At 38.4% G+C, this 12,277-nt stretch overlaps 1 long non-coding RNA gene across 1 annotated transcript in view; it reads right to left on the bottom strand.

The window, feature by feature from the left end:
- LOC148224186 (uncharacterized) overlaps positions 1 to 12,277 on the bottom strand; it is a 98,924-nt gene that overhangs the window by 74,971 nt on the left and 11,676 nt on the right. The gene's annotated exons all lie outside the window — the stretch shown is intronic.

Here is a 12,277-nt window from a genome sequence, read left to right as displayed (position 1 = left end):
ATCTAACTTAAAATAAACAGCCACCTGTTTGCTTTTAGATCAATAACCTATTCATCTTCTGTTGCTACCCATAGCTGCTCAGGGGAAAAAAAATCACACAATGAATGTCACCTTTTTGTTCTTTTTGTGTACATCATAAAGGTGATGACAAACTCTCTGTCCAGCTGTGTTTCTTGCACATTTTCCCATATGCTCAGGTCACTGGGAAATCTCTTCAGCTGGTGTCAGGTGCCACAGCAGAACCCATTTTTTGGAGCATGGCTTCCCACTTCAGCTGTGCTGTTGCCAAGGGACTTTTCTCCCTCATGCATGTCTGTAATTGCTAATTGGTTTTGCTTTTAGCATTCACATCTTCTAGGGTTTTGCCTGCAAATTCAAGGACTAAAACTTCCTAAACAACAGTCGAGAGATTCAGATAACTGCCCAAGTCAGGGGATGGATAATATGCAAAATATTATGAAAACCCTTAGAAGATTATAAGCATTGAGGACACTGAAACCTATGTGCAAATTAGAGATTTTACAATACAATATCCTGACATTCTTCACAAGATTAATACAGAAAGTGGAGATACTACTTTTGCTGATCCACAAGAAACATAACCTGGAACAATCCAACCATGGCTCATCTTTTCATCCATCATGAAGTGGATGTATTTCTCCTTCTAAAATATTTCCAATATGCCTCCCATCAGAAGGAAGATATCACTCCCAAATGCTTCCATTTTCATTTTCGTCAGCTCACTTAATATTCCCTGCAGCTGGAATATATTGTCCTTTTCTTTCAGGAAACACTACAGAGTGGCAGGAGAAGCCTGTTCAAGCTGTCTTACTCATTGTACTCTACCAGATACCAACACCTTTATTATCTTTTTGAACTGTATGAAACAAGATAAAAGAATATTTTTCTCTTAGCATTTTCACACCTTTGCACTTTATTTCATATATCTATGGATTTGCTGGAAAAGCGAAGGCCAGCTGATAAATATTTCTAAATTGTTCTGTTATCAGTAAAAATAGGTGTTTTTTTATCTGTCGCTTCCATCTTTAGGAGTTGACTGTTTCCAGCAGGGATTTGGGTCTGAGCATTGTCTTAACTACTTATGGTAACAAATCCTTCTACTGCTAGGTCTTTGTTTCCATAGCAACTGTCCAATAATTTCCCAGATAACATTTATGTGATAAACAAGCCTAGAAATCATTGTTGACTCGCATTAGAAGAAATCCTATACATTTTGTGCTGCAGCAGTTGCACTGTGCAGCTCTGAGGTTTCGTATTTCACATTAGGAGGTACTCAATCTTCTCCAAGAAGTAATAGGATTAAGCAATTTCCCCAAGCATCACAGAATATTCAACACAACTCATTTTAATGTGATCAGGATAAAGGCAACATCCTCTGCATCTGTCACCACACTACGCATTCACAATTAATTAAGAAATGCATCTGCAAGCAGTACCTCATTTGAAAGGGCTCCTTGAAGGAATGAAAACTAAGGAAAGAGCAGTCAAGCACACAGACAATTCCTAGAACTTAGAAAATTTCCTTAGAAAATAAATAAGGATATTAAAAGTAACCAAAAATTCTGAGCCATACCACAGTTTTTTACTCATCTTTTGGGTTACTGTTTGCTATTGTTTTTGAACCAAGTGCACACAATCATATTGGGTGTCTGAAACATTTGCCCCAGTGGAAAAGTGGCACTGGCAACACAACACGGGACAGGGAGAACTAGACAGAAATATGAATTCCCCTCACTTGCCATCCTCAAAAAATAGCATTTCAGTGGAGCTAGACAGCACCAGGCTAGAGTTGTGCAGAACAGAGCTGCCTGGCAGGTTGGGAAATATGTACCCCAACAAAAAAGTAAAATGAATGTCCAGAGCATTTTGAAGAAAATCAATGTGACTTTATCATCTGGCAAAGGAGCATGGAAACATCAAAGTCCTAAGATATCCATCACAGTCGAATTCATCACACCATCACTAGACAACACAAAATAGCAGCCCCTCATAACCACTGCTGACTCCAGGGAAAAGCTGATTTTCCATTTTGTTTTGTTAGCACACTTTGCCAAAACCTGTTTGGCTATATTTTCCTGTTTCACCTTCTCAACGTGGAATCCAACCCACTTGGGGCACAATACTCTTGGCCTCTGCAAAAAATGAATACTTACTGAGTTCATTCAGAAGAGCTCCCCTCCAGTTCCCTTCAGCTTCTAGACTGTGAAACTCAAACCATAAAACACTTGCACAAAATGAGTCAAGTCTCTGCATTTGCATTAACAACCTATGTATTCTAAAACGTTTAACAAGCAAGAGCTCAGATTAAATTATCATTGTGTTCCCTTGAACTTTCAAATGTGTGCACCTTTTTAAGAAAAATATGCATTTTAATATGAAAATCTCGATTATAATCCTTAGTGTTTGCAATTACAGTTGCATTAATTATTTTTTAGGAATCCATAACAGCAAACAGATTTCTCAAGAGGTTGGCTGAGGTTTGCTCAGACCAATTTATTGCTTGTAGCAAAACTCAAACATAAACAAATAATTGTCCTTTGAATTGCTGAACTAGAATCACAATGCATAACTTAAGGTTGTGTGAGATCACAGAACTGGAATCAACATGGACCAAAGCCAGTGAGCAAAAAATAGTAAGTTTTGCACAGTTTTGATCAGAGCCGCCTTGGAACAGTATCTTAATAAAAATAAAATAATTTCAAAAATCACAGCATTTGGAAGTACGTACAATGCACATTAATAATCTGATTTTTCTCTGAATTAAATAAAAACATAGTAATATACTCTGTTTTCCAATTGCCTAGTTACATACCTTAGCACTAATAAAATTCAAAAGGAAAAATGCTTAAAGAAACCAAACATTTCCATTTTGAAGCATACTTTTTATTTAATATAAATAATATCCTTGCTTATGCAAATTATTAATTTATGTAAATGACTTAGCAGTTTATTGGCTTTATCTTATCTTAAAATCTGTGTCAAAATCAGAAGAAAGTTTGATTTCCAACAACGGAATGTCATTTGTTAGATGGATTAAATATCTTTAGCAGTTTCCATTTTGTAGTGAAATGATATATGATTACAACAGAGAACAGAAAAATGTAGGTATAGAAGTTCTATGTATAAAAGATTCCAATACCATTAATTCACACAACAATTGATTTGTGAGTAAATGGTTGAATTATTTCACTTCTTTAAGCTATCATTTCTCTTAGCCTGATGAGTCTGTTTTCTTCTCATATCCCTCTGAAGGCAATCCAGTGGATTCAGCTTTTTCCTTTTGATCGGAAAATATGTTAATCAAATTCAGTTGCTGGAGCCTCTGGTGTTGCCTAACTCTGGGGCTTTCGCTAAATGCAGATCCCCAAGTTTGAAGGTCCTGCCCCCCCAGTGCCCCCCATTGCTTCCAATATGGTTTTTAACAGTCCATTGCACCATTCAGTTTTCCCAGAGGCTGGTGCATGATAAGGAATAGGATGCACCCACTCCACATCATGCCAATCACTCCTGCAGCAGCCCAAACCCCTTCACAAGCTTCCAGTGTCACTTTTTCAGCTGGGGTGTAACAGATCCTCTGTATTCCAAACTCCAGAACCCCAGGGGTTGCCCTATCCAGGTACCTTTTTCCAGAGACTCCAGGAAGGACCACTCTCCTCAGAAGCAGAGCAGATTTTTTTTCATCCTGTCCTGTCCTGAGTGGCCCAAGGGCTACTGCATGAGCAGTCTTTGATTTGTTCAAAAGCTTGGTGTTGTTCTGGGCCCCACCTGGAATCACTCTTCTTCCGTGTCACAAGATAGAGAGGGTTTGGAGTCTGGCTGTCCTCTGGGATACACATCCTCCAAAAGCCCAGAGCGAGTAGGAAAGCTGTGTTTCCTTCTTTCTGGTTGCTATTTTGTTGACCAAGTCCATTGGAATCTGATGACATCCATCTTGCCCACCACCTCCAGCAATGATACAAGATGGTATGGAATAACCTCTAAAACATACCCACGGCCACGCTCCCTCCACCACTGCAAAAATTAACTCTTCCCTGGCTGGAACACGGACAACAGACAAATCCCTCTGCAGTACAAGAAGGGAAAGCACTCCATAACCAAGTGGTTTGCCTTGGATTGTCAAGCAGTGTCAGGTAACAGCTGTGTTTTGAAAGAAATCCCTCTGAGGCATTCCTTGTAGCCAATCTCCAGCCTGACATAGGTTCCACGTAGGAGGGTGAAGTTTCACCTACTGTCATCCATCCTCTGCTCCTGTCACTAGACAACGAGCCATCATCTCACTCCACTTCTGTTCACTTGTTCCTAACTGGGAGATATGTTCTTTGTATTGTCATGAGCATTATGTGATGTTACAATCCTGAAATATTTCCATTTCTGAGCTCCTGTTTTAAGCATTATTCGTGCATTTGAGTTCACGGGCTTAAAACAACTAGACCATTTTACTTGCACAGTACAACAGTACAAAATGTGGGAGACAGAAAGATTTATTCCTAAATTAACTTGCAGTAAATGTAACAGAAGCTCAAAAAAGGGAAAAATCCCTCAAGATTTCATATTTTTCACTTATTTTGGTTTATTTCAGAGATCATATAATTAAAAGACACTGAAATCTCCCCCCAGTACACAGCTTGATTGAACAGAATATTGGTTTTTCTAATCAATTTTGATCACAGGACACAGAGGGAGAGAAAAATAGCATGGTCCTAGACAGAGAATTTTGGCATTATATCCACATGCTATGCAAACTAGATTGTTCAGACTTTAAATATACGCTTCTATTGTAGATTAGAAAGCTCTAGGAACGGTGAGGTCTAACCGGAAGAGGCTGGAAGTAAAGGTGGGAAAGTGAGTGAGCCAAGATCCAGTTACCTTACACAACGAGCATCCACAGTGACATTTTCAGATGCCTTTACATGCCTGGGTAACTTCTAATTTCCAAACCTATCGAGTTACACAGAATTTTACCCAACTGTTTGAGTCATCTTGGCCCATCTCTGAGGAAAGATATTTGCCTCTGCTCAGAGTCTAAAACAGTATCATTTTAAGACTACAAAGTACCAACAACTGCTACTCATCTCCTCAGCTTGACTTGTCAAAGCACATCACAAACATCCTCTGCTCCATATCCTGGTTTTCTAAACACTGAGTCAAGTTCAGAGTAGAGAACCTTATTTATCAAATGTATACTCTATAAAAATAACTAGTTTTATTTCACCTGAGCTAGCATATCATGTCTTTCAGACTCACACATTTCTTCAGGAGCATGAGAGACTGGCTGTCAGCCTTCTCCAACACTCATGCTTAAATGACTAAGCAGAAAACACCTTTTACACAAAATAATCCTGAAAATAGCAAGCTGGGTTTTTACAGTTTTTGAGTTTTCTCAATACTCTCAGGTTCTCTCAACAGACATTTGTATTTGCAGCATTAAATAATTCCAATATGCATGAAAAGAATATACAGAAGAGGTAGAGGCAATTTCTGAAACCCACATAATTACCGAATTAAATTGAATATAATTGAAGTGGCTGCAATTATTTAGCTACACATAATAATGAGATCTTAAAGGATGTCTGTATACTCTGCTTAAATAAAATATAAGTACTGGAAGGTGGGTGTCCTCAGCTATGCTGATGCAGCTCCTTGAGGTTTTTTTTTTAGAGGCAATGACTAGCATTTTTTCTTATTAGAAAATTGAAAATCTGGATCTGAAATAAATAAATTTTTTAAAAAGCTTTTTTTTAATGCTACTATAAAGAATACAAATCAGAGCTGCACATCACATTCTCACGAAGTTTCACCAGGAGCTAGAGACCTGTGTGCCCTTTGAGCATTTAAAAATGTCACCCTGTAGCACAGAGAGATATGTAGAAATTCTTCACTATTTCTGATTAAAATGCATCCTCACAGCCTGTCTGCTCACTGAATCTGATTAGTTATTATGTGTGATGCCTTGATTGTGATGAAAGGCAACCAACTGGGAAACAGCAAAGAAAGGTTAACACAACAGTGCCTTCAGGATCTCTGGTAGTAGCACTCCATAGTTTAAAAGGCTGTCATAAAAAATGTATCCAGTAAACATATTTATTTCATTTTGTATTGGCTTCTTCAGAGCACCTCACAATGAGGACTCAGTCTATTGGCTGTGCTGCAGGGAGCTAAAGGAAGGTGCTGTGGTACCAGTGATGTTTTCTGTCCCCTCATAAAAAGTCACTTGTAGTCACTGCAGATGTCTTGTATTTACCTTCTGTAATCCAGTTACAGAAGGAAAAAAGGCCACTCTGTGGCAAGCCATGGCCTGATGACGAGGAGATTTATCAGTGATAACTGATAAATGTTAGAAAAGGGGCACAATCCAGACAAGATCATGATGAACTCAAGCAGGCTGTAAATACCAGGCACGTTTTTACTAAAGGACTGAAAGTCCTTTGAGTTGCATTTCCATCCCAGGGTATTCCAATTCAGCAGAGCTTCTTAAGCAATGCTCTATTCATAGCAGAAAAATGGCAAATTAATAGTGACTTACTGGAAGGTTTTTTCTAGTTTTCTTTTCTAGCCCACAAAAGTTCTGAGGTACCATATTTGAAAGTCGCCTTATTTTGCATTTTCAAAGTGTACACCGATGTTTGGAAGCTTCTGCACTGCATGAGTGCAGATTTTACCAGATTTTACTGGGGCTTCAGTATTGGGGAAGACAATCATCCCAGCAAACAGGAATGATAAACCATTCCAATAACCTTTTAAATGGTTATCAAAAAGGCACAAAAACTAGGATGATAAGGATGAAGGACCAATTTCCACTGCTGGAGGGAAAAAAATAAAGCCAGCTGAATAATGAAAAAAAATATTCACAAAGCAAGTTGTAGTTCAAGAGTCAAAAAATATTTTTCTCTTATTAATGTAATAATAATATTCACTGGTCATTGTTGACAAGCTCTGGGGTGATTATTCAGAACTTTAACTTGTTTTTCATGTTATTTACTCTCAGCTATTTATCTTTTATTTTTTTTTTAACATGTTTATCACTGGATCAGCAGACAGAGTTGAGGCCATTTAATAGCCCATAGCAATACAAAAGTTCAGTAGAGATGCTTGGGGTGAGATTTTTTAGGAGCCTCATTCCTGTGATGCTCCTGGCATCAAAGTCTCAGGCCATTCCTTCATTTATCTCAAAAAATAGTGTATCTGGAGTACAGAAATAAAATCTAATTTTTAAGAAATCACTCAGTAAGTGATCCCAAAACTAGAGACACCATACCAAAGAAAGTTTACAATAAATATTTCATTCCAGCTGTTTATGGTTTTGCTCTGTTAAGCTTCTGTGTAGCACACATAATTCTTCAGTTTTCACATTCAATTTAATTTATCTATTAAATTCCTCAACAATTTTAAAAGCAACTGAAATGACTGTCATTCAATGTAATATGATCTGGATTTCATTTCTGATTGGAATCTCCAGTTTCCTATGGTAGCATATCCAGAGAGCTTACTTTGAGTCTTTGGATAAATGAGACATTTTTCTTAAAATAATAATACTAGTACTAACACTAATAATAATAATAATAAATTAAGTCTGTATGGACTCAGGGGAAAGTGGCTAAAAAATATCAACTCTTAAGAATCCAGAAACAAATTGTAACTAGGTGTTTCAGCTGAGTGACTTCCCTGTGTGATACCCAGGGTCTGACAAATAAATATTTAGTGGTGGTAGTTATATCAAGTGACAAGCAGAAAGAACCCCAAGTCCAGAGGAATCACAGCTTTTCTGAGACAGCAAATGCACAGCACTGCACAATATCTAACTCCCTACATGACATTTACTGGTATTTGTGGGGCAGCACCAAATCTGCTTTTTCTGTAGATTTCAGAGGAATTCTGGATTTTCTTCCCTTTTTATTTCTCCCTGACTCTTCTCACTGACAGCCAGCTTTGAGATTTAGTGCCCACTTACTTATTATCTCAAAAAGAGACACAGCTCCAAATCACTGGGATCTGCCTGCCACTAGCATTGCTGAAAAATATAGAGAAAGAAAACAAACGTCTAAAAATAGCTTGTAGCAGTACTAAGGTTTATTATGTACAAAATAAAATAAATTTTTTAAAACCCAAGATTTTACTTTATAAGCCTTCTGTGCTGTTCTTTCAGAATAGCCTACAGTAAAACTTCTCCCTTTTTGAAGGAAAGCCAAGTAAACAACCATTATTTCTATGCCTAAAGAGCCACTGCTTAGCCAAACAATGGATTTCCATGGAACACATATGCAAACCTATGGGAACAGCCGGGTCTTTTGCTAGTGAACTTCTCTATTAAGCTGCCTGCTTACAGTGCTGCTTGTTGTCTTTGCCTGGTAGCTCATTTTCTAAGAAGCTCACAAGATTTTGCAGAGATCTGTCTTGACTGCTCAGGTTTAGCTCAAATATGCACTGCTTGCATGATTATTTCATTCTTTTCTTACATGCAAGCTCTCTGGAAATTGCCTTTTGTGTTGCAGGGTTTGTCCAGTATCAAATCCTGGGGCATACCCCTGTTTAAACGATGCCACACTTTATTAGCTTTCATTTAACATCTGCTTGTGCTGCAGACAGATTTTTAAAAAGCCCACATTATGTAATTAGCTCTGATTTTATTGATTGCTGGCTGATATGTGTTGCTAACAGCAAATTTGAGAAGCCTGGTGCAGGAAAGCCTGCAAATATTGCACAGGAAATTTAGAAAGTGACTGCCACCCATAGACTAAAAACAGCATAACACAATAGGTGTCTGTCAGCAGCCACAGGACCAAGAATAAGAACCTACATCAGAAAGGCAAGACGAGCTTCTTCCCCACGCTTTGATTCTTGCTGCCACTTACAAATGGCACCACGTGGAAACTGAATGGAGACAGGAAACTAAAAATCCATCTCATGCAACCCTCCCTCTCCTTAGCTGGCACTAATGTCTCACCACACTACAGCCTTTAGCTCTCGCTGTCAGAGCATGCAAACAGGGTTAATCAACTGTGGGGAACAAGAAGGTTATTTAATCCAAAATTTCCAGATGCTTCTGCTGTGAGCTTGAGAAATTTATGTTGTAAAGATAAAAGCGGGAAGAAGAGATAAGAAGGTACTCCCTAGATTTGATTAGACACTGGAGGTTCTCTAAGCTTTAAAATTTCATATAAAAGTGTTACTGTGCCAATGATACAAACTATTTTGGAGAGAGATCCCATTTCAGTCTTTATTTCAGAACAATTATGAATGTTGCATCACAGTAGGAGAAATTAAGGAAGGGTGGTCTTAGTAGAAATATGCTGTCTAAAGGCAGGTGGAAAACCTGTATAAAGCAAAGAAACACCATTTTCTCTTTGCTTTAAGTCAAAACATTTAGCAACAATACAGAATTCTAAAAAGATGATTCAGACAGGCGGCTGATGAGGAACAAATAATTACAGTGGCCAAAGAGCACTTTTTACAGAGTTTCATTTTTATGGATTGGTAAAAATCACACCAAGCATCACATGACACACAAAGTAGATTTTAATTCTCTGCATCTGATTCCTTGGGCAGTTCAGTTCTTTTTTCTCTTATTTAGAGATTAGATGATTTGTATCAGAATTCAGATCAGAAGGAGATCTTACATAATACATGGAAGTTAGGATTCAAACATGCCACAGGCTCTACCCTTCCTGGAGTCTATAGAGTATTAATAATTATTAATAATAATAATAGTATGTAAACCAATCTGACTTTTGTGCTTTTGTTGGAAATCCCGTGAAAGGTGACAGCTAGAAAGAGAGAGCTCCTATCAGCCTGGACAACAAGAACCTCATCCCTCACAGACAGCTAATAACTTGTCCAGGATGAGCTGATGATCCCTACACATTGTCCAGTGACAGATGACTCAGAGCACAAAATCATCAGTAACTGGTACAAACACTACAATAAGTTTGGTCACATCGCAGAGAATGTCACACAAACAGCTTTTATAGTGCTTTTTGTCCTGCTTCTGACCGTGTTTAGTACTACATCTCCTGTGCAAGTGCAATCACCATGGGAATTTGATTCCCACACCGTAGGCTCCTCTGAATTTTGATCCACCTGAATAAGCATCTGCCCTATAAAAAGCCATTAGGAGCAAAACCAGAGAAAAACAAACACATTTAAGTCACATTGCAAAGATACATGTTGAAAACTGGAATAATATACTGAATTTAAATACGATGGAATGTTCTCCTGTGAAATTCATGGGTACTTAAGCTTTTGATTTTCTCCCAATCCTTACCAGCAAAGTGCTTATTAAGAGACAAGGCCCAGAAACTCCCACTTGTTAGCAGCAAGTAAAAGAGAACCATGGAAACATAAGCAGACATTTCCATGAAAGAACAAGAATTTTCTTTCAAATTCCCAATAACCACTTCCTTTGGGGATGCTGTTCCCTGACAAGCTGGCCTGGTGAAGACACAGACTCAGGACTAACTCCTCCCCCTAGAGAGTAATTCTGCTGCAGGGTGTAACATCCTCTGTGTGTTCATACGAACAACTCCATCCTATCACGTCCAGTGCTTGTGCCAGTCCAGGGGATTACCAATTCCATGTTTGGCAAGAATGGCTGTCCTACAAATACTACATGGAACTCTTGTAATATATATTTATAATACACTCTAACTTTACCCAAATCCAGCAAGGACATTGCTCTCTTTCCACTGCCTACTTGCTTCCTAGCTGACCAAACTGAATTATAACAACACCAGCGAGGGTGCACATACGAAATTAAGGAGCTTTACCTTGTATTTCAAGAAAGAAAACTTGCCCTAAATGACTGTAAAGAGTTGCAGAATTGTGTAAATGTGGCACTACTTCATCAATTCCTGCAATGTATTTCTCCTGTCACATCAGAAAGCCAACAGTGACATAAGTCCAAACAAATTAAGTGTCAATTGTGTTAGCCTTTTGCCATTGCAGTGAAATCTCCCGAATGTAGATCAGGCCACATAATCCTTGAGGTACTAGTAACTACACTGTATTTTTGGAAATAACTCTCTTTTTATCTTCTGCAATTTCAGTGTCCTTAATCTAACTTGCAGGCAACAAGTAAAAATCAACTGTGCTAGCCAGAAAGTAAGCATTTTATATTCTGTATGGAAATGGGATACATTTAAAAAGTGGAAAGTGGGATTATACACATCTGTTACAGACACAACAATTCACACAAGGATCATTTTCAAACTACTGCATGAGCAAGTCTATCTTCTGCAACAGAAAATGAGTTGAACTTGTAAGTGAACCAAAAGAGAGGTACAAGCTATCAAGATTTTTCTCGGAAACTAGATATTGCTCACATTTGGGTTATTCTAAGCACTCTCCTATTGCAAGATCACGTCTTCAAAACACATTAAACTATAGCTGGCGTGAACCACTTATTCTGTATGCAAAATGTGCTATGTGGTTCACTTCTGCCTGCATAAAACTTCATGTCATAAAGGCAGAAACAGGACACTGCAGAGGATTTGGGGTAGGAGAAGTAGCTCTGACCTGGCAAAGGGGTACATTTGGGAGTACCCTGATCTCTGAGTTGCTGCTGACTGTACTGATGAGGAGTGAGGAGTAGAGACACACACCAACCTAGACATGGAGGGTACCTACAGTAAACTATGCTCCTGAGCAGCTGGCAGCATTATTGTGTCATACTCCCCAACACAGCAACACAGAGCCAACTCCTATTCCGGGAAGTACCATATGGAATGTTTGAGGTCTTATTATTTAAAAATAAATTACATCTGGAAACAAAGATTTTTTTAAAGACACCTACTGAGGCAATCCTGTCTAGTCAAGTCTCCAGTGTGGCTGCTCCTCAGTTTAATCTGTGTGTGCAGAGTATCACAGGAGAAATGAGCTCAGTCTTTAGGCAGACATTGTCCCATGGTCTCAGCAAGCAGAGTACCAACACAATCAGCTAAACAGCAAAAAACAGGTTTCTGAAGTTTTTCTCACCTGCTAAGTTGACAGAGCTGAAGAGCATTTAAACTAAGGGGCTGGAGACAGGACAAAAAAATGAATGAATGACAGGACCAGACTACAAAACAGTTCCTTTTGAGAACCAGCCCACAAATTTCCCATGACAGCTTTTGTGATGCACCAGGTATAAGACAGGCTATATATCAACCCCAGCCTACCTTTACAGGAAGCATTTTGTTTGCATGGTACATTTAGCTAATACTGAATTATAATTGAGCTCATGTGATACCACCTATTATGCAAATACATTCATTATGATTCATGG

Source organism: Sturnus vulgaris, chromosome 3, assembly GCF_052056855.1.
Source record: "Sturnus vulgaris isolate bStuVul1 chromosome 3, bStuVul1.hap1, whole genome shotgun sequence".
Taxonomy (NCBI): Eukaryota; Metazoa; Chordata; class Aves; order Passeriformes; family Sturnidae; genus Sturnus; species Sturnus vulgaris.
The sequence above is the reverse complement of the archived record's forward strand: the minus strand, read 5'-3'. Positions and strand labels throughout refer to the sequence as shown.